The 24,027-nt window shown below is 45.0% G+C and overlaps 1 long non-coding RNA gene across 1 annotated transcript; it reads right to left on the bottom strand.

Moving 5' to 3' along the window:
- Positions 1 to 481: 481 nt before the first annotated feature.
- Positions 482 to 22,720, bottom strand: LOC141110012 (uncharacterized). Its single transcript, XR_012236208.1, has 3 exons — positions 22,314 to 22,720; positions 6,099 to 6,176; positions 482 to 611 (listed from the first exon to the last, which is right to left on the bottom strand). It is a non-coding gene; the product is annotated as an uncharacterized lncRNA (long non-coding RNA).
- Between the last annotated feature and the right edge of the window lie 1,307 nt (positions 22,721 to 24,027).

The following is a 24,027-nucleotide window of genomic DNA, read 5'->3' on the forward strand; positions in this document are numbered from 1 at the left end:
CCATTTTTTGCTAAACAGTACTGTGTTATTTTCTTTGACAATTGCGCAGCCATGCAACATTTTGTCCAAATAAAATTGACGTCCTTTTTTCCCCCACAAATAGAGCTTTCTTTTGGTGTTATTTGATCACATCTGCTTTTTATTTTTTGCGCTATAAACAAAAAAAGCCCAACAATTCTGAAAAAAAAATTTTTTTTTTTAGAGCCGAGTGATTGGCACTTGGGTTGCCTAATGCCACAAGGTAACCCTTAACGCGCAAACAATAGCTGATATAACTTATTTTATAAAAAAAGCTCTCAGTATCTACTGTAACAGTTCTGACCTTTAGCAGAAACCAAGAACCAAAAAAAGTGGGATTTTTTAGGGCAAGAACAATTAAATATATGTTTAACAAAATTCAATAAACTTTATTGGTACATGTTAAGATCAATAAAGAATACAATGTTAAAACACTTCATGTGGTATAACAGTAAAAATGGATAGCCATATGTAATTTTTTTTCTCTCAGCCCATAAATGAAGAGAACAGAAATGAACCAACGCGTTTCGAAAATGACATGTTATAGCTTTTCTTCTTCAGGGGAAACAATTGACTATCAAACATTGGTATATCTAAAATGAAAAGAACAGTATTAGACAATATATCTATATAATCATACATCTGATATAAATTATTAATGATGTATATTAACACCAGCGCAAACGAAGGAATCACATACAGAGCCGCATAATATAAAATCCAAAGAGAACTTTGCTGTCGCGTGTTGCCAAAAGGCCACCAGGTAATGGATGCCCAGGTTTGCCACTCCAGACCCACTGAGGGACAGGTGGACTTCACAGGTATGCCCCATACTGTGAATTACATAAGTAATGAAATGATGGGGTACAATATTTAGTACAAGGACCAGTGGGGGTAAATCATACACTGGTTCCAAATTATTAATGCTATCATCTTACTTGTGTCAGAACAATGACTGGGGTTCAATCATGGATGCCAGAAAAAATTATGTTCTGACCTGTTCTGACCTTTACGACAGTTCTGCAGCACCCACTGCCATTTTGGACATGGATGAAACAGACTTTAAAATATAGTAGTGTTTCTCAAAGAGATAAGAATTCTTTAAGTTCTGGTTTAGACTGAGCATTTAGAGACAAAGCTTAATGAGTTGTAAATATTTATTGAAAAAAAAACAGAAAAAACATGTGTAGCACCTTCTAGTGTGCTAGAATAGGTTAATTGTTAGTATAGGAAAATTTGTCCTCGCTGAGAGCCAGGCCTGGGTTGGATTTGGGTCGGGGCTTAGTGACTCAGGGGGGTTGGATGACTCCAGAAGCAGCACCTCTGGTAACCCCCCCTGCTCTCTGGAACTTTGCAGAAGCTTCCAGAAGTAGAGGGTGGCGTTTAGGAGGAGCTGCTTGGAGTATTGACGAGGGCCCCAGCCAATCCCCAGGAAAATGGGCTGGAAGAGGGCAGGTACCTCATAAATACTAATGGGTCATTCCAGCAGGAGCAGTCGGGTGGAAGATGAGAAGGAGTGTTTAGGAGGCTGTTGCAGACCCTTGAGGGTGCCATCTATTCTGGGGGGGGGGGTGACCTCGGGCCTGGGGCTCGGGTGCTGGAGGGGCCCACCACAAAACATGGAGGATATCCATCCTGAAAGCACAGGAGCAAGAAGAGGACAGCAGGAGCAGGTCAGCACATCCAGGAGTTATCCAGGAGAGTCAGCTGGATGGGCTGGTGAGTGAGCAGTTTGGGAGGACTGTGGTGTCAGTCTGAGAGGACTGAGGAGAATTAGCCAGGAGGGCTAGTGAAATGGGCAGCTGCAGCCAGGCAGGCTGACAGTACATGAAGAGGTGGTGCTGGGATCAGTAGCCACAGGGTTGTAAAGCTGGATACTCACTTTTTTCTACACACTTAAAGGGGGCCTCGGGTTCCTGCCTGTAAAGGGCTATTGCTTAAAAATCTGGCTGTGCTTTTTGTCAGAATAACCATCAGTGTGTCAACTGAAGTTTTGCAAGCAAGCTACTGCTGGAGGAAGAGTAAGAGTGTATATAGACTGTATATAGGAAAGTTGTCCCTGAAGTTGTCTGAAGTCAAGTGAGCATTCCATAATACCCCTTCTCCCCATCCAAAGTTTATCCCCTCAATAAAATATGAAAATAACAGTGCTGGACTGTTTTCTGACCCTTTTCACCTGCAACTCCTACATGGGGTGCGCTACATGTGCAAGAAAAATATTCACATAAAAAGGGTATCGCATGCCAAAAACCATACCTTATAACAAATGGGATTAAAGCTAAAAAGTAGTTTTTGACAGACTCATTAACAGCTGTGTAGTTTCTGCTAAGCAGGATTTATACACTCACCGGCCACTTTATTAGGTAAACATTGCTAGTACCAGGTTGCCTTCAGAACTGCCTTAATTTTTCCTGGCATAGATTCAACAAGGTAAACAGACCTGGCTGGCCCCCTTACTCGCACCCCCGCTAGATCCTCTACACTATCGCAGTGCTCTGCGCCCCGAGCCCACCCTTTTATTGAAGCCAATTAGCGCCTCAGATTAGGGGGCCAGACGCACGGACGGGGGGGACGGTGCCCGTGCCTCCTGCATTGCGGGCCGCCACTGTTGACATGATGGCATCACGCAGTTGCTGAAGATTTGTCGGCTCCATAATGCGAATCTCATGTTCCACCATATCCCAAAGGTGCTCTATTGGATTGAGAACTGGTGACTGTGGAGGCCATTGGAGTACAGTGACCTCATTGTCATGTTCAAGAGACCAGTGGTGAGATGATTGGAGCTTTGTGACATGGTGCATTATCCTGCTGGAAGGAGCCATCAGAAGATGGGTACACTGCAGTCATGAAGGGATGGACATGGTCACCAACAATACTCAGGTAGGCTGTGGCATTTACATGATAGTCATTTGATACTAAGGGACCCAAATTGTGCTAAGAAAATATCCCCCACACCATTACACCACCACCAGCCTGAACTATTGATACAAGGCAGGCTGGATCCATGCTTTCATGTTGTTTACGCCAAATTCTGACCCTACCATCTGAATGTCGCATCTGAAATTGAGACTCGTCAGACCAGGCAACGTTTTTCCAATTCATTTTATGTTACTAATTTTGTTTTATTGATTCATTTCTGATTTTTTCTTGTTTTCTAGCGAATTCCAAATTTTCAGAACAATTCAAATTCGGATTGGTCAAAAAATGATCAATCAATTAGAATTCTGTGTGAAGAATAGCTGATTGTTAAGAAGCGAGCCGGGCATTTTAAAAAAATGCCAAAATTTTTTTCAAAAAAGGGCGTCTGGTCCCCCCAAACTCCATACCAGACTCGGCAGGCCAGGAAAGGGGGGTGGGAAAGAACGAGCGCCCCCTCTCCTAATCCATACCAGGCCACATGCCTTCAACATGTTGATGGGGCCTCTTCCCTACAACCCTGGCCAGTGGTTGTGGGGGTCTGTGGGTGGGGGACTTATTGGTATCTGGAAACCCCTTGTAAAAAGGGAACCCCCAGATCCTGCCCCCCCTGCGCATGTGAATGAGTATTGTATCTTTACTTACTTTTTACACTTTTTTTGGGAATGGATAGGGTTACTATGTACCTCATACTCATTCACATGGGGGGACGGGATCTGGTGACCCCCTTGTTAAACACTTCAGCCCCGGAAGATTTGGCTGCTCAATGACCAGGCTATTTTTTGCGATACAGCACTGCGTCGCTTTAACTGACAATTGTGCGGTCGTGCAACGATGTACCCAAACAAAATTGAAGTCCTTTTTTTCCCACAAATAGAGCTTTCTTTTGATGGTATTTGATCACCACTGCGGTTTTTATTTTTTGCACTATAAACAAAAGAAGAGTGACAATTCTGAAAAAAAACACAATATCTTTTACTTTTTGCTAAATAAAAAAAAAATGTTTCCTCAGTTTAGGCCGATATGTATTCTTCTACATATTTTTGGTAAAAAAAAATGCAATAAGTGTATATTGATTGGTTTGCGCAAAAGTTATAGCGTCTAGAACATAGGGGATAGATTTATGGCATTTTTATTATTATTTTTTTTTTACTAGTAATGTAGCATATTGCAGCAGACAAATCGGACACTTTTGACACATTTTTGGGACCTATAAAATGCACTGATTACTGTATAAATGACACTGGCAGGGAAGGGGTTAACACTAGGGAGCGATCAAGGGGTTAAGTGTGTTCCCTAGGTGTGTTCTAACTGTAGGGGGGATGGGACTGACTAGGGGAAGAGAGAGATCGGTGTTCGTACTTAGTATGAACACACAATCTGTCTCCTCTCCCCTGAGAGAACCTGGATCTGTGTGTTTACACACACACTTCCCCATTCTCGTTCTGTAATAAGCAATCGCAGGTGCCCATCGGTCATCGTGCTCACCGGGCACTCGCATCACCTCTGGGGACATGCTTCGAGCATGCGCCACCGGAGACGTCTTAAAGAGTCGACGTACAGCTACGACGGCTCGCGCAGGGGAGCCAACCTGCCGCAGTATAACTGCGGTGGCTGGTCCGGAAGTGGTTAAAGAGGGCTTCCAGATTATGATTAGCACCACGCCCAAAGACCCAACAACCAACGGCCAGGATTGTGGGGAAGAGGCCCTTGTCCCCATCAACATGAGAAGAAGGTGCTTTGGGGTGGAAAGGTAGAGCCCCCTACCTTTCCCAAAGCACTCCTCCGCATGTTGAGGGCATGTGGCCTGGTATGGTTCAGGAGGGGAGTACTCACTCGCCCCCCACCATTCCTGTCCTGCCGGGATGCATGCTCGGTAAAGGGTCTGGTATGGGTTTTGGGGGGGACCCCACACCGTTTGTTTTTTCATTTTGGTATGGGGTTCCCCTTAAAATCAATACCAGACCTGAAGGGCCTGGTATGGATTGGGGGGGGGGGCTCCATGCTGTTTGTTTCTGAATTTCATTGCCGCCATTTCAGCTGTCAGTCAGGAAGCATGCTGACAGCTGATAAGTAATCGGTTGTTAAGGACGCAGTGGCCGGCTTCCCAACCTGCTCCTTAAAAAACAGCTATTTTCACACAGAATTTGAATTATTCGATCATTTTTCGACCAATCTGAATTCAAATCAATCCAAAAATGTGGAATTCGGTTGTAAACGAATATACAAATAAAATGAAACAAATTTCAATAAAATATATTACTATTTCATATTCAGAATTAACTAAAATTTGTCCGAATTTATATTCGAACCGAAACTAATTGCACATGTCTAGCTATAGCCCATCTGCTTCAAGGTTTGATGTCTTGTGCGTTCAGAGATGGTATTCTGCATAGTGTATTTTCCTCCACCCAACTGCCGCTTACTGGATATTTTCTCTTTTTCGGACCATTCTCTGTAAACCCGAGAGATGGCTGTGTGTGAAAATCTCAGTAGATCAGCAGTTTTTGAAATACTCAGACCAATGGCCATACAGCTGCTGGATTACTTTTACAGGTGGCAGAAGGCACCTCCCTGCTGCCGCCTTTATTGGGCTCTCCCACCCTATTTGAAAGCCCAGTAAGTATGCGACCAGCGGCATCTGGTTCCTTTGACACAGGCAGAGGAACTGATGTTGTTTATCCCAATGTGTGACGTCAGAAACCAGAAACCACGAAGATTTCACCACTTCGGTTTCAGTCTGATGTAAACAAGCCATTACCGGCTTGTGAAACCATCTGATCAAACTGATCCTGGTTTGATCCGATGTTTTGAAGGATAGAGGAGAGGTCTGGGGTCTAAACAACCCCATATAGATTCATAAAGAGGACCTGTAATGGCCCATGCTATCAAAAAAGATTTTGTTAGTCCCTTCTGATAGCAAGAATGTTGACCTAAAAAAAATAAAATAAAAATAAGGTACAGTGTTAAATTTAAATAAAATCTAAACATTTTTTAAAGCAGATGTTGGATGTTTTCAGTGGTTTTGAGTGGCAGTGACTCTCACTGCTGGTGACAAGCATGGCTAACTGTGATGTCACATGCATGTAGAATGGGAAGTAGACCACAAGCTTGTGAATATTTACTTATGTATCATGGCCTCCTTGAGAGCTGCTTGGATTTACCTGTTCTTCTGCATCGCCATGACCCTGTGAACATTCCAACCCACTTGACACTCTGGGTTCAGACATCTTTTACAACACCTATAAATGACACGTCACACAAGTCAAATATGTTTATATTATCTAAGCTTTTACTGAAGTAAGTAATGTGGTATTGATACACAAAGGAGGGCAATTGGTCTGCCGAGTTCTGGATAACAGCCCAGACTCGGGAGAATAATTTCCCAACAAGACAGCTTAGAAACAGTTCAACAACACAAAAGCATGATTTACGTATATGTACAATAAAGTACCACCTGGAGCATAACCTGTAAGGACAGTAAAGGGTTAGCTATCTAGGACAGGCAGTCACACACTAAATGGGAAACCCAGGCCAGCCTAATTAACCTTTATATCCTAATGAGAGATCAGAAAGAATAGGGATGGAATAGGGCCCTTTAAATGGTAATGACAGCAATGTCCAAGATGCAGGCCTGATAGTCTTCACCGGCAGTTGGAGCTCATTGGATTGTATCCAATAAGGCATAGTGATGTGATAGTAAGTCGAAAGGCTTAAACGGACTAGTAATACTACTTGAAGTGTAACATTTCTGTCTTTGCAGATGACACTAAGCTATGCAGTGGAATAACGTCCTTACAGGATGTCTCCAATTTACAAGCCGACCTCAAAGCACTGTCTAATTGGGCGACTATGTGGCAGATGAGGTTTAATGTTGATAAATGTAAAGTTATGCACTTGGGGGCTAAGAATATGCATGCATCATACATACTAGGGGGAGTACAACTGGGGGAATTTATAGTGGAGAAGGGTCTGGGGGTTTTGGTAGATCATAAGCTCAATAATAACATGCAATGCCAAGCTGCAGTTTCCAAAGCAAGCAAAATCCTTTCTTGTATTAAGAGAGGTATGGGCTCCAGGGAGAGGGATATCATTTTGCCCCCCTGTACAAATCATTAATAAGACCTCATCTGGAATATGCAGTTCAGTTTTGGGCACCAGTTATCAAAAAGGATGACGGGGAACTGAAGAAAGTGCAGAGAAGGGCAACCAAACTGATAAGAGGAATGGAAGAGCTCAGCTATGAGGAACTGAATTTATTCACTCTTGAGAAGAGGAGATTAAGGGGGAATATGATCACCATGTATAAATATATAAAGGGTCCATATAGTGAACTTGGTGTTGAGTTATTCACTTTGCGGTCAACACTGAGGACAAGGGGGCACTCTTTACGTCTAGAGGAAAAGAGATTTCATCTCCAAATACAGAAAGGTTTCTTCACAGTAAGAGCTGTGAAAATGTGGAATAGACTCCCTCCAGAGGTGGTTCTGGCCAGCTCAGTAGATTGCTTTAAGAAAGGCCTGGATTCTTTCCTAAATGTACATAATATAACTGGGTACTAACATTTATAGGTAAAGTTGATCCAGGGAAAATCTGATTACCTCTCTGGGATCAGGAAGAAATTTTTCCCCTGCTGTAGCAAATTGGATCCTGCTTTTCTGGGGGGGGGGGGTCGCCTTCCTCTGGATCAACTATGGGTATAGGATTGGGTATATGGGATTGTATGATATTTTTTATTTTTATTTATTTATTTATTTTTTATGGTTGAACTGGATAGACTTGTGTCTTCTTTCAACCTGACTAACTATGTAACTATGTAAGTGTTTTTTTAGGTAAAGGTGTGTCTATGTACAGTGTTCCAAACAGAATTGCAGTAAAGTGTTCCCAAGGTAAAGGTGTCTGTACACAGTGTTCAGATAAAGCAACAGTGAAAGATTGCAAAAGATGGGCAATTGCCCTCTCACTAACGACCAGACTGGCTAACGCCTTGCAGACAGGAACCCGGGAAGAGATGTCCTTCAGCGAAGTGACCAGCAATGACCCACAGAAGCTGGGTGCAGGAGATTGTAGTGTAGATCTGCTAGGTGGGTGCCGCGTAGATGTCTGACGAACAGTAGGCAGGGTTAGGCCCTCCGGAGCCGGGTTGGGATCACTCGATCACTGCATGGTAGGCCGCAGCCTCTCTCCCTGCCACAGTGAGATGTGCACTCGGCATGGCCCAGGAAGAAGAGAGCGCGGGGCGGGTTTCCTGACTCTTTCATAGTACCTCCCAGGAGTCTCCTCAGATTGTACCAAGGATCCCTGGAATGTGTAGTCCAGATGTAATGTCACACAATAGAATCGCCAGCATGAAAGACTACTAGTCCCACAATCCTTTTGGTTGGGCTCACAAATATGATGACAGTCACTGGCACCCCGCACCTGGAATAGGTCTATAGGTGAAGAATGATGGAGAATTGCACAATATTATGACTGTAGTCCACATCACTACACTTAAATTAGGTAAATTTTAAGAATTCACAAGCCAACTGAGTTGACACTTGTAGCCTTGGGCTGCTCTGTGTCAATATGGTGGGGTACCAAGAGATGGGAATGATCACTAATGATCTATTAATAATATTAACCAGAACAATATACAGTAACAACAAAGCAAAGCCTGACTCAACTCACACTCCTGACCTACATTTCCTAATTGCTCTCTGTAATTGTTGGCTTTCCTCCAATATGTATTTCATATGTAGATTGTTGGCTTTCCCTTAGTATGTATTTTCTGTGTCAAATTTTACGATAATGTTGATGGCATATTCCTGAGAGAGTTATCACATTCCTGAAAGACTAAGCAAATTTTATGTAGTGTTACCCCCCCCCATAAGGGCCGCTGGATATTGCTTGTCCTCTTGTGCTGCCCTGACCCTGAGTACTTCCCAGCCCCAGGGCCGGACTTACCATAGGGCCCATGGGCCCCGCCCAATAGGGGGCCCCGCGAGCCCCAGCTGAGTGTACTTTGGCTATACTCGGCTAGTTCTGCTCACAGTCACGCCTAGTCCCGCCCTATGATGAACATAACACAGGGATTGGGCATGACTGTGAGCGCCATTGGACCTGTGTTATGTCCATCATAGGGCGGGACTGGGTGGGACTGCGAGAGGAGCCGAGAAAAGCCGACAGGATCCCCTGATGAAGTCACGTGATGACGTAATGCGTAGGGAGTGGCTGGAGGCTGACTAGATACCGGAAGTGACGTGAGAACGGTGTTCAAATGCCACGAGATTTGGTTTTATAGCTTATCTTTGTTTATTCCAATGTAAGAGTCCAGCTTATCGATTTAATAAAAGCACTTTATTTTTAACATACTACACTATTGGGGTACTCTTTTTCTCCCATTTCTACATTTCTACTCTTTCTACACAACCCTATGCTATTGATTAAAGACATTCAGGTGAGGGTTCTGTGAGCTTATTGATGGGATTTTATACCTCCCACATGCAAGATGTGGTGATTTGTCCAATCCTATTTCAAAGGAGCATTTTGGACATTAATTTGAAAAACATCTGATTAGAAGATTATCACCATACTGACTTTTATAATTTAATGTATTCATTAATGCCCCTGGATTGATTTGTTACCTAATTTATTAATTATACACTTTATTGTATTTATTAGGCACTGCTTGCACTTTGTATTGCTGTAGCGTGGGATCATTATTTGATTATTTTTGCTTCTATGAGTGTGATGTGAACACTGTTAGATCCTTCTGCAAACGGCGTTTAATATATTTATTTTGATACACTTTAATTGCACCTACGCACTTTGATTTTTCGCAAATTTATGATAGTTGCTTTCATTTATTATTTTATACCATATACTATTTGAACACACCTTAGTAGCACAAAGGCTTTTCAGGTTTATTTATGCGCTTAAAAGAAAACTAAAGATTTAAAGTAATGTATAGAAGGTAGGGCCCGAAAGTGACTCAAGCCCAGGGGCCCCCACCACCCTAAGTCCTGCCCTGCCCAGCCCTTCTTACACTCAGGGTTTTTTTTCAGCAGGAACTAGGGGGAACTCAGTTCCACCACCTCTGGCTCAGGTCATCTGCTCCCTGCTCATCACTATCACTTGGTAACACTGAAGTCCAGCTTCTGCATTTACAAGTGATAGCTTATCTCCCAGTAGCTCCCACAGGTCAGATCTCCTGCGCAGATCCCACTGAGTGCCGGACAGGGACAAGGGCGATACAGAACAGGTGCCCAAGGTTCAGTGCAGTCATGGGCAGGAGAGGGTGTGTGGTAGGCTGCACCCTCTGTGGTCTCCATTTTTTCCAACCAGTTGTTGATGCTCCTACAGCATGATCTCCCTTGCAAGTGACTGTTGTATAGTATAGTATGCTGGGAGGTACTACATGCGGATAGGTACTTCAGCTTAATATTGCAACAAAGGTAAGACATATGACAGATGGTGGAGCTTTTAAGGAGTGGGGAGAAGATGAGGGCAGTGGAGGGAGGGGTTTTATGCAGAGGGAAGAGCTACTATTTGATGCCATTTGGCAGGTATGTGTGTGTGGCGGACATGGTTGAGTTCCTGCACCTTTTCTCTGAGAAAAAAAGCCCTGCTTACACTCTAGGCTCTGACATGGTGTATATCCCTTTAAATTAAGCACAGACACAATGTAAACTGTATTCAGCAGACTTCTGTATTGACAAAGACGAGAGGTGGGTGCAAAAAGGTGTCAGTCAGCCAAACCTTGGGACAGCACCCAAGACAGGTCGAGGTGGACACACGGTAGTTAGGTATGTACGGAATAGCAACAGACAGTAATGGACAATAACACTTGCATATGCAAGAATAGTAGACACTGAATAATTGAATGGGCCCAGACAGCTCAATGGTAGAGGGGGGAGGGGGGTTTGTGACTAGAATAAGGCTGGCCTGCAGGGAACTCTACTCCTATGAAGGGCAAACGGGTCAAGCAGTATTGGTGTCAGCTCACACCTGCTCTGTAATTCGGGTTATGATGTCTGCGTGCAGTGTTTATGTGCTGTATGTTACTGACAAGAAGGGAATTTGGGCATAAGCCTGCTCACCAAATCCTGAAGGAAGTCGACTCACACCGGAAACGATTCAGGGTCTGTACCCCACAAGTGACCACCCCCCTCCTGAACAATACCAGGCCACATGCCTTCAACATGTTGATGGTTCCTCTTCCCCACAACCCTGGCTGGTGGTTACGGGGGTCTGTGGGTGAGGGGCTTATCAGAATCTGGAAGCCCCCTGTAACAAGGGGGCCTCCAGATCCTGCCTCACCATATGTGAATGAGTATAGAAAAGCCCGGAGCAGCAGCATGCAATGCGATAGGTGCAGGGCGTGCATGACGGTGGTAGCAGTGTGGGGAAGAGAGTTAAAATGGAGCCGAGGGGGAGGGACAGTAGGGGAGGGGTTATATAAATAAGTTAACTCGCGGGGAGGGGTTATCAAAAAAGTGGCGGAAAGTTCCAAGCAACATGGCCGAAGTGGAGCGTCTCATGGCTCAACTACGTGAGGAAGCGGCGGTGAGGGGTACAGCATGGTTGCAGGAGGCTATTGGGTCGGCAATTGGCAGAGCGGTACAGCGGCCGAGTATAGGAGAGAGGAGCGGCGTCAGAGCGCGCAGGTCACGGCCGCCTGAGCGATTCTCACCGGACCGCGCAATGGCAGCACAGAGACAGGAGAGCAATCGTGGAGCTGAACTCCCGGGGGGCCCACCGGCCAAGAGACTGGCAGGAGGAGCAGGCGGTGGCGCTTACACAGCCCCGGCGGGACTGAACAGGGCGCAGGCAGGAGCGAGTGGTAGCCCTAGCAGACGAGGACGTGCGGGGAGCGTGAGCCCCGCCCCCAGGATGACGGCGGAGGGCTCCAACATTACTGTTGCAGGAGAAAATGTACTGGTCCCTGGGCTGGCTAATTCCACGGCAGGGGACAAGCGGAGGGAAGAAAGAGGCAGACCTGGGTGGACAATGGGAAGAGCGGAGGCCTGCAGGACTGTGGTATCCCACACCGGTCCGGGTAAGGCTGTCCACAAGTCGGCGGGCGGTTACGCTGCGAGGAGGCGTGGGAGGATGGAGAATGCTGCGGCAGCCACGGTCACCAGGCCGGGTGGGCCTCCATCGGCGGAGGAAGAAGAGATGGGTCCAAGAGAGCTGGATGGGACGTCCGGATCGGAAGAGGAGGCGGCCCCCCTTTCCAGGAGCACAGATGCGGAGGAGAGCAGAAGGTCGGCTGATGGGGCGACACCTGTGCAGCCCGGTAAGTCTCAGCACTTGGGGTCTGACACGGGTAGCAGGGTAAGGAGTGAAGTAAGGATGCCTGAGGCCAGTGCAGGGGGGGGTTGTCCCAGCTGTGGGGGGCTCAGGTTTGATGGGTTTTTTAGAGGGCATCAAGGAGCTAGTGCAGAGGTTTGAGGCAGCGGAGCGTCCTGCGGTGGGCCCGTTGGCTGCGTGGGTCCCGCCGGCAGGGGGCACCGGGGTGAACAGTAATTCAGCGGGGGCGGGTACGCCTGCAGAGATGGCTGCGGTCACGGTACCCATTCAGGAGGCCACGGTAAGTGGTGTTGCGCAGGGGAAGGAAAAATCTGCGGTGTCAGGGGAGGCAACAGAGAGGCAGGACATAACCAGGCTGGCTGACGCAGCTCGTTGTGAAGTGTATGTGTGCTACGAAGGGCCTTTAGGAGCTCACCTGAAACAAGAAGTGCGTGAGAAATTGTGGAAAGGTGAGTATGTGGAAATTTTTTCACTGCTGCCTTTAGAGAAGTTTAACCTTGATAGAGTTAAACCAGATGGTTCCAAGAAGGAGGATGAAGAAAAGAGGAGGTATCGGTTGATCCCTAGGACATTTTCCAACTGGTTACAGGTGTTTGCAATTATAGCAAGTGTTATAGGGGAGAAACACCCGGAACACTGTTCAGCGTTGTTCTGCTATCAAGATGCGATAGGGGAGGCATATAGAGTGTATGGCGGCACGGCTTGGCTGAGGTACGACGAACAGTTCAGACAGCGGAAAGCGATACGTCAGGAGCTGCGTTGGGACCACAAAGACATAAGCTTGTGGATGCGTTTGATGACGACGGCGAGGGCTCCTAACCAGTTTTTTCAGGGAGGAGCCGGTGGACCTTCGGCCCAGGGACATTCGGCTGGAAACAAAAAGGGGTTTTGTTGGCAGTATAACACCGGAGCCTGTAAGTTTGGTGCGTCATGTAAGTATAAGCACGAGTGCTCAGGATGCGGGGGAACGCATCCAGCATCTAGATGCTTTAAGCAAGGAAAAGGTAGAATTGGAGAGGTTGGGAACAAAAGGGAGGACTCCGGTGAAGGTGGGAAGGATGCGCCCGTTCCTCGGTAAGTATCCTGACAAACAAGCAGCGCGGCTATTTTTGTGCCCAAAAATTTACGGTCCTCATTGCAACATCCAGAAGTGGTTTCAGTGAAACTGGCGAAGGAGGTTGCAATGGGGAGAATGGGGGGTCCTTTCCAGGCGGTACCGTTAGTCGATTTGGTGGTATCGCCGTTAGGTGTTGTGCCCAAGAAAGAGCACAACAAATTCAGGCCCATTCACCACTTGTGCTTACCAAAAGGGGGATCGGTGAATGATGCCATCGATCAAGAGGCGTGCTCGGTGACTTATACTTCATTTGATGCCGCCATTTGATGGGGTGGGTGCGCCGCTATGGAAAGGAAGCTTTGATGGCCAAGGCGGACGTGGAATCAACTTTTCGGCTGCTGCCAGTACACCCGGAAAGTTTTCGGTTACTGGGGTGCCATTGGAAGGTTGAGTTCTATGTGGACAAATGCCTACCGATGGGTTGCTCGGTATCGTGTGCGATATTTGAGCAATTCAGCTCTTTCTTGGAAAGGGTAGTAAGGGATGTGTCTCGGGAGTGAATTCGATAATTCACTACCTGAATGATTTCTTATGCATTGGCCTGGCTTCTTCTAGAATCTGCGCGGTGTTACTGGCTTCAATGCAATATATTGCAGACAGATTCGGCATTCTATTGGCTGATGAAAAGACGGAGGGACCTTGCACGGTCATCACGTTCCTAGGCATTGTACTGGATTCAGAGGCAATGGAATGTAGGTTGCCAGAAGACAAATTGGAAGACTTAAAAAAAGAAATCGCAGGGTTAATTGGATCGAGGAAGGTGCAACTGAGAACGTTACAATCGGTGTTAGGCAAGCTGAATTTTGCATGCCGCATATTACCGATGGGTAGAGTGTTCAGCCGCCGGCTGGCGGCTAGCGCGAGTAGTATCAAATCACCAAGGCATTTTGTGCGATTGGTTAGAACGCACAGGGATGATTTACGGGTATGGCATACCTTTTTGGAGTCCTTTAATGGAAGGGCGATGTGGATATCTGGACCAGTCAGTAATTTTGACTTGAGCTTTTCACCGATGCGGCAGGGTCCACAGGTTTTGGGGCGTTTTTTCAAGGGCGATGGAGTGCAGGTCCTTGGCCTCAGTCTTGGATAGCTGAGGGCTTCACAAAAAACTTGGTTTTGCTGGAATTGTTTCCTGTAGTGCTAGCAGTGGAACTATGGGGCGCATTGTTCAGGGTGTGTTTCCATGGGGACAATTTAGGGGTGGTGCATGTGATAAATAGGGTTACAGCATCATCTCCGCCAGTGATCAGGTTGCTGCAGCATTTGGTGTTAAGATGTTTGCAATTGAATGTGTACATTCATGCTGTTCACTTACCGGGAGTCGAAAACGTTGTAGCTGATGCGTTATCTCGCTTCCAGTGGGACAGGTTCCGAGAGTTGGCGCCGGAGGCGGAGCAACAGGGTGTACCTTGTCCCGAGTGGCTGTGGGGGATACCTTTGGCATCATCGCTGGATGGATACGGCAGTCGGTAAGTGGGGCCACATGGGCAGCATACACTAAGGTATGGAGGGAGTGGATGGTTTTTGTACAAGGGGTCGGTGAGGAGCCGACAGGGCGGTCTCTACATTTGCTGTTGCTATATTACATGGCAAGGAAAATGGAAGAGGGCGTCAGTGTCGGATTTGAATACAAATTTAGCGGGGTTGGCTTTCCTTTTTAAGTTACAGGGTCAGCCTGATGTCACAAAAGATTTTTGGGTGCGTCAAGCGCTAAAGGGGTATAGGAAGTTGGGAGTCAAGCGTGATTCCAGAAGACCGGTGACTTTTGAGATTTTGGGGAGTATTGTAACCAAGTTGGGGGAGGTATGCTCTTCTGCGTATGAAGTCATCTTGTTTAAGGTGGCTTTTGTGTTGGCGTTTTTTTGAGCACTCAGGATAGGTGAACTGGTTAGTCCTTCAAAAACAGTTCAAGGGGGATTGGGCTGCCATGAGGTTAAGTTGGAGCGTGAAGGTTTAACGTTGTTTATCAGGAGGTCAAAAACGGATCAAGTAGGTAGAGGCAGGCTAGTGAGGGTTTACCCGATTCAAGGATCTCTCCTGTGCCCGGTTGGTACGGTCCGGGAATTCTTGACAGTCCGTCCGGATTTTCAGGGCCCCTTTTTGGTGCATTTAGATGGGAGCCTGTTATCTAGGTTTCAGTTTGGGGCAGTTTTTAGGAAATGTCTGCAGGGTGTGGGACTAGGGGAGAAGGAATTTTCATCCCACTCTTTTCGAATAGGAGCGGCTACAGAGGCAGCCAGAAATGGGCTAGATGTGGAGGCGGTAAAACGGATTGGACGGTGGGAATCGAATAGGTTCCAGTCTTATGTACGGCCTCATTTGGTGGTAGATTTGTAGGGAGTAAGTGGGGATGTTTCATGTATTTCAGTTATGAAGGTTTTTCAGCATAGTGTTTGAGTAGAGTTTTTCTTGTCTTCTTCTAAATGCAGGTTCGGCGCCAGGAATGGTCTGGATTATGGGCCATTCTTATGTGTGTTGGGGGGCAAGAAGGGGGATGCTCGTTGGGAGGGAAGACAGCTAGGCTTTGATAAACGGGAGGTTTATATCAAGTGGTTGGGGATACCGGGTATGTTGTGGGGTAGATTGTTCCCAGAGGTGCAGCGTTATGCCCAAAGGGAGGGACCGCCTGACGTATTAGTTTTACACGTTGGCGGCAATGACCTAGGTCTCAGATCCATAATAGACATCACTCGCGACATCAAATATGATTTGTGGCGCTTGATGGAAGTATTCCCCAAGACTATTATTATATGGTCAGACATGGTGGCCCGGACTTCTTGGAGAATGGCCAGGTCGGTGGAGGGTGTGAACAGGGCCAGGAAAAAGATAAATAGAGAGGTGAGCAAATTTATGGTACGCAATGGTGGGTTGGCAATTAGGCATCTAGAATTGGAATTCGAAACATGGAGGTATTTGAAACCTGATGGGGTCCATCTTAATGATGTGGGGATAGATTTGTGAGCCTTAGGATTACAGGATGGGATACAACGAGCTATTCGGGTTTGGAGGGGCACCCAAGAGTAAGGTTTTACTCGTGGGGTGCAGTGGCGGGCGTTGGTCTGTGCAAGGGAAGGAAGATGGCAAAAGTAAGTGTGGGATCTAACGTTGTTATGGATCCGGATGTTTTGGTTCCCGGTTAACGGAGGTTAGCCGGGAAGTGATAATGGGGCACTGCGGGCATTGGCAGTCTCTGAGCCAGCTTGTCGGCTTGAGGCCTAGTTGATACATTTGATAAGTACTGCAGTGCCCCATGGGTGATGACCATCAGACTGATTTAATAAGTGAACGCGCAGACCAACGCTCTTTGGTTTAAGGTTTTCTTTGTGTAACAGATGTTTTGTTGTTTATTGTTTTGATGACAGAATTTTATAGGAAATTTATAAATATATTTTGTTTTAAATAAAGTAGGCTGCTACGGCCTTATTACTCCAATTTTGGTGTGGTCTTATTTATTGGGAGTAGAAGTTAAGGGGGTTTAGATAAAGGTGTACAACATCTGTTATCCAACAGTCATGTATCTTTACTCACTTTTTACACTTTTTTGGTGAATGGGTAGGGGTACCCCTACTCATTCACATGGGGGGGCAGGATCTGGGGGCCCCCTTGTTAAAGGGGGCTTCCAGATTCTGATAAGCACCCAGCCCACAGACCCCCACAACCACGGACCAGGGTCAAGGGGAAGAGGTCCTTGCCTTCATTAGCATGAGGAAAGGGTGCTTTGACCCCCCTTTCCTATCCAGGTATGGATTTTGGGGGGGACTTTACTCTTTTTTTTTGCATTATTTCTGAATTTCATTGCCGGCATTCTTTTGTTTACATTTCAGCTGTCAGTGGGGAAACCTGCTGTAAGCTCAAGAGTCATTGATTAATAAGGACACGGTGGCCAGCTTCCTGGCCCACTCCTTAACAACCAGCTATTCTTCACACAGAATTCGAATCAGCCGTTCATTTTTGGACAGATCTGAATGCGAATTGGTCCAAAAATTTGGAATTCGTTAGAAAACTATTATAACAGAATTAAACGAATCTCAATAAAATTCATTACTATTTCATTTGGAAATTCGGATGCATCCGAAAAAAACAAAAATTAGTCAGAATTTATATTCGGACCGAAACGAATTGCAAATGTCTAGATGTAGCCCATCTACTTCAAGATTCGATGTGTTGTGCATTCAGAGTATTCTGCATACCTTGGTTGTAACGAGTAGTTATTTGAGTTACCATTGCCTTTCTATCATCTCAAACCAGTCTGCCCATTCTCCTCTGACCTCTGACATCAACAAGGCATTTTCCTCCACATAACTGCCACTCATTGGACCATTCTCTGTAAACCCGAGAGATGGTTGTGCATGAAAATCCCAGTAGATCAGCAATTTTTGAAATACTTAGACCAGCCCGTCTGGCGCCAACAACCATGCCATGTTCAAGGTCACTTAAATCCCCTTTCTTCCCCATTCTGATGCTCGGTTTTAACTTCAGCAAATCATCTTCACCACATCTAGATGCCTAAATGCATTGAGTTGCTGCCAAGTGATTGGCTGATTAGCAGTTTGAGTTACCAAGCAGTTGAACAGGCGTACCTAATAAAGTGGCCGGTGAGTGTATAAACCCTGTCCTGGCTCAAGCGGTCTACAGGGAATTTATAATACCTGCTGCATGTGAAACATGTTCCTCTGCTAAACCCTTGTGTAAAAAGTTTTGCCCACTCTTAAGGTTTGTGCAACAAGCAGCGCTGCTAAAAAGAAATACATAGACGATCCTGCAACTGCCTTCTTTTCTGTCTTATCTCTAACCACTTCCCGTTTACAAAAGGCAGCAGATTGAAGAGGTTATACCACTACAGCTTCAGTCATGATTCTGGTATTTTCTTTTAGAGCCGGCGATTCTCTTTTATGTAAAAGTAATCTGAACGGCTATACAGCTGCTGGATAACTTTTACAGGCAGCAGAAGCCCCCCGTCACATTTACTAAGCTCTCCTATCCTGTCAGGAAGCCCAGTAAGGATGCGACCAGCATGACCTGGTTCCTGGGACACTGTGTGACGTCAGAAACTGGAAGAAAAGAGGATTTTGTCACTTTGCTTTCAGTCTGATGTAAACAAGCCATTACCGGCTTGTGAAAGCATCTGATCAAACTGATCCTGGCTAGATCAGATGCTTTGAAGGCTAGAGGAGAGGTCTGGGGTCTAATCGACCCCATATTGTTCCATAAAGAGGATCTGTAATGGCCCATGCTATCACAAAAGATGTTGCTAGTCCCTTCTGATAGCAAGAATGTTGACCTAAAAAAAAATCAAAATAAGGTACAGTGATAAATTTAAATAAAATCTAAAAACTTTTTAAAGCATATGTTGGATACGCTTTCAGTGGTTTTGAGTGGCAGTGACTCTCACTGCTGGTGACAAACATGGCTACATGTGATGTCACATGCATGTAGAATGAGTAATAGACCACAAGCTTGTGAATATTTACTTAAATTAGGTCAATTTTAAGAATTCACAAGCCAACTTTGGCACTTGTAGCCTTGAGGTGCTCTGTGTCAATATGGTGGGGTACCAAGAGCTGGGAACGATCATTATTCATCTATTAATAATATTACCAGAACAATATAAAGTAACAGTGATATAGATAGATAGATAGATAGATTGATAGATAGATAGATAGATAGATAGATAGATAGATAGATAGATAGATAGATAGATAGATAGATAGATAGATAGATAGATAGATAGAAGATAGAACACGAAAGGCACATAGCGGAAGGAGAGTTAAAAAAATCCCAAGAAATTCTTTAAGTACATAAATAGTAATAAATAGAGGTCAGATCATATTGGTCCCATAAAGAATGGTGAAGGTAATCTGGTTACTAAGGTTGGAGAGACGGCGAAGGTATAGAATTTATTCTTCTCAGTTTTCACGAGGGAATCGGGGGGCTTCAGTAAACAAAACTGCAATGTTTATCCTCTTGACATGCCTCAGGAAGCACCCTCATGGCTAACAGAGGACAGAATTAGAAATAGACTTGAAAAAATTAACATTAATAAGTCACCGGGACCAATTGGCTTGCACCCGAGGGTCCTTAAGGAACTCAGTCAAGTAATTGCCAGACCATTGTTCCTAACTTTTACGAACAGTCTACTGACTGGAATGGTTACAGCTGATTGGAGAAAAGCCAATGTAGCACCAATATTTAAAAAAGGGCCAAGATACATCCCTGGGAATTACAGACCAGTTAGCCTAACATCAATTGTATGCAAGCTCTTGGAGGAGATAAGGGACTATATAAAAGATTTTAGTAATGACAACGGTATCATTAGCAGTAATCAGCATGGCTTCATGAAGAATTGTTCTTGCCAAACCAATCTATTAACCTTCTATGAGGAGGTGAGCTGCCATCTAGATAAAGGAAGGCCTGTAGACGTTGTGTATCTGGATTTTGCAAAAGCATTTGACACAGTTCCCCATAAACTTTAACTGTACAAAATAAGGTCCATTGGCATGGACCATAGGGTGAGTACATGGATTGAAAACTGGCTATGGGGGCGAGTTCAGAGGGTGGTGATAAATGGGGAGTAATCGGAATTGGCAGGGGTGGAAAGTGGGGTCCCCCAGGGTTCTGTCCTGGGACCAATCCTATTTAATTTACTCATAAACGACCTGCAGAATGGGATAAACAGTTCAATCTCTGTATCTGAGGACGATACTAAGCTAAGCAGGGCAATAATTTATCCGCAGGATGTGTAAACCTTGCAAGAAGATCTGAACAAATTATTGGGGTGGGCAACTACATGGCAAATAAGGTTTAATGTGGAAAAATGTAAAATAATGCATTTGGGTGGCAAAAATACAAATGCAATCTATACACTGGGGGGAGAACCTCTGGGGGAATCTAGGATGGAAAAGGACCTGGGGGTCCTAGTAGATGACAAGCTCAGCAATGGCATGCAATGCCAAGCTGCTGCAAGCAAAGCAAACACAATATTGGCATGTATTAAAAGGGGGATTAACTCCAGAGATAAAACGATAATTCTCCCGCTCTACAAGACTCTGGTCCGGCCGCACCTGGAGTATGCTGTCCAGTTCTGGGCACCAGTACTCAGGAAGGATGTGCTGGAACTGGAGAGAGTCCAGAGAAGGGCAACAAAACTAATAAAGGGTCTGGTGGATCTTAGCTATGAGGAAAGAACTTTTACGCGTAAGGGTAAATTCCCTTAGATTATAAGACATGCGGCCATTCACTAAAATAAGAAGAAAAGCGGTTCTTTACTGTAATGCCCCGTACACACGGTCGGATTTTCCGATGGAAAATGTCCGATCGGAGAGTGTTGTCGGAAATTCCGACCGTGTGTGGGCTCCATCGGACATTTTCCATCGGATTTTCCGACACACAAAGTTTGAGAGCAGGATATAAAATTTTCCGACAACAAAATCCGTTGTCGGAAATTCCGATCGTGTGTACACAAATCCGACAGACAAAGTGCCACGCATGCTCAGAATAAATAAAGAGATGAAAGCTATTGGCCACTGCCCCGTTTATAGTGCCGACGTACGTGTTTTACGTCACTGCGTTCAGAATGATCAGATTTTCCGACAACTTTGTGTGACCGTGTGTATGCAAGACAAGTTTGAACCAACATCCGTCGGAAAAAATCCTAGGATTTTGTTGTCGGAATGTCCGAACAAAGTCCGACTGTGTGTACGCCCTATAAGAGTGGTAAGGATGTGGAATTTTCTTCCACAGGCAGTGGTTTCAGTGGGGGGCATCGATAATTTCAAAAAACTATTAGATAAGCACTTGAACGACCACAACATACAGGGATATGCAATGCAATCCTTACATAAAATCACACACATAGGTTGGACTTGATGGACCTGTGTCTTTTTTCAACCTCGCCTCACCTACTATGTAACAAAGCAAAGCCTGACTCAACTCACACTCCTGACCTACATTTCCTAATCGCTCTCTGTAATTGTTGGCTTTCCTCCAGTATGTATCTCATATGCTAGATTGTTGGCTTTTCCTTAGTATGTATTTTCTGTGCCAAATTTTATGATAATGTTGATGGCATATTCCTGAGAGAGTCATCACATTTCTGAAAGGCTAAGCTAATTTCATGTAGTGTTACCCCCGTAAGGGCAGATGGCTATTGCTTGTCCTCTTGTGCTGCCCTGACCCTGGGAACTTCCCAGCCCTTCTTACACTCTAGGTTTCAACATGATGTATACCCCTTTAAATGAAGCACAGACACAATGTAAACTGAATTTAGCAGACTTCTGTATTGACCAAGACGAGAGTTGGGTGCAAAATGGTGTCAATCAGCCAAAACCTGGGACAGCACCCACAACTGGTCGAGTTAAACACATGATAGTTAGGTATGTACAGAATAGCAACAGACAGCAATGAACAATAACACTTGAATATGCTTGAATAGTAGACACTGAATAATTGAATGGGCCCAGACAGTTCAATGGGGGAGGGGGGGGGTTGTGACTAGAATAAGGCTGGCCTGCAGGGAGCTCTACTCCTATAAAGGGCAAAAGAGTCAAGCCAAATTTTTGGGCCAGCTCACACCTGCAGGTAATGGGATAAGGGTAGTCCACGTGTGAAGCAGGTAAATAATGGGTACAGCAGATGTGACAAGTCCCTATGTAATTCCAGTTATAATGTCTACACCAAGTGTCTATGTGCTGTAAGTTACTGACAAGAAGGGGATTTGGGCATAAGCCTGCTCACCAAATCCTGAAGAAAGTCGACTCACACAGGAAACAATTCAGGGTCTATACCCCACAAGCGAGCGCCGCCCTCCTGAACAATACCAGGCCACATGCCCTCAACATGTTGATGAGTCCTCTTCCCCACAACACTGGCTGGTGGTTATGATAACAAAAAGAGGGAGAGGAGGCGCCTCTGGGTGCAGATTTTTAACTAATTTTAATGTGCAGTAAAAGTTTTCTCACAATAAACTCACATTTTCGGAGTCAAAAGAAGGCATTTAGTGATATCCCAAAACATGGGGCTGTCCTCAGCGGAGCTGATCCCTTTATTCTCCTCCTGTTTGTATGCATCCTGTGATGTTCCTCGTACGCCGTTGAATGGTGTTCGGCCGGCTGCGGTGGAGTCTATCCTCAACACGAGGCTTGAAGCGCAAGGAAGTGTCCAGGCGGAAGGGGGTGACGTCACCGGAATGCGACACATTTCACGAGCGTGAAGGCTGTGGATGACGTGAACAGCCGCGCTCCTTTTTCAAGCTTGAAGGGAGGGGGGGATGGAGGGAAGCTTCAGAATGGCAACGATGTTTTTATTACAAATTATGTGAGCAGACTGCAGTTCCTCTTTAATGACAGTTCAGAGGCTCACAGTTTTCCACTAAGCCTCAGGCAATAGTAGATAGAACCGAAAGAGGTGAGCCTGCAGATCCAGTTTAAATTTCCCATGGTTGATTGAATAATCATTTGGCCTTTATTAATCCTCCATTGAAAATTATAGCTTGTTAAATGTTTACATTATACACTTAGATACACAGTATCATTAAAGTGTTTCTAGAGGTTTTGTCAGCATTGTTCAAGTCATTGTATCAACATCATCAATGGTTCTGTACAAGCAGTTCCTACCTTTACCTACTAATGTATAGTATGTCCAATGAGATTATTTGTTTTTTCACAAGCTTTCTTGGTGGTAGAAATACTGGTGAAACATTCTATACCATAGGTTACCCTTGTGTAGCTCAGTTTCCAGGAGATGCTATCACAGAAGCACAATGGCAAGCTCAACCTCAGGGAGAGGAACTGATGTTGTTCCTCCCACTGTGTGACTTCAGAAGGATTTTGTCACGTTGGTTTCAGTCTGATGTAAACAAGCCATTACCGGCTTGTGAAAGCATTTGATCAAACTGATCCTGGTTTGATCAGATGCTTGGAAGGCCAGAGCAGAAGTCTGGGGTCTAATCGATCTCAGATTGTTCCATAAAGAGGACCTGTAATGGCCCACGCTATCACAAGGGGTATTGTTAGTCCCTTCAGATAGCAAGAATGTTGACCTAAAAAATAAATAAAGTACAGTGTTAAATTTAAATAAAATTAATTGTTTTTTTTTTTAAAGCAGATGTTGGATGAGTTTTCAATGGTTTTGAGTGATGGTGACCAGCATGGCTAACTGTGATGTCACATGCATGTAGAATGGGCAGTAGACCACAAGCTTATAGATATTTACTTAACCACTTCAGCCCCTGGAAGGATTTACCCCCTTCCTGACCAGAGCACTTTTTGCGGTTCGACACTGCGTCACTTTAACTGACAATTGCGCGGTTGTGCAACGTTGCACCCAAACAAAGTTGACGTCCTTTTTTTCCCACAAATAGAGCTTTCTTCTGGTGGTATTTGATCACCTCTGCGGTTTTTATTTTTTGCGCTATAAACAAAAAAAGAGCAACAATTTTGAAAAAAAAGCAATATTTTTTACTTTTTTGTAATAATAAATATCCCCCAAAAATATATAAAAAACAAATTTCTTTCACAGTTTAGGCCGATATGTATTGTTCTACATATTTTTGGTAAAAAAAATTGCAATAAGCGTATATTGATTGGTTTGCGCAAAAGTTATCGCATCTACATAATAGGGGATAGATTTATGGCATTTTTATTATTATTTTTTTGTTATTAGTAATGGCAGCGATCTGCGATTTT

Source organism: Aquarana catesbeiana, linkage group LG10 (assembly GCF_042186555.1).
Source record: "Aquarana catesbeiana isolate 2022-GZ linkage group LG10, ASM4218655v1, whole genome shotgun sequence".
NCBI classification, from domain to species: Eukaryota; Metazoa; Chordata; class Amphibia; order Anura; family Ranidae; genus Aquarana; species Aquarana catesbeiana.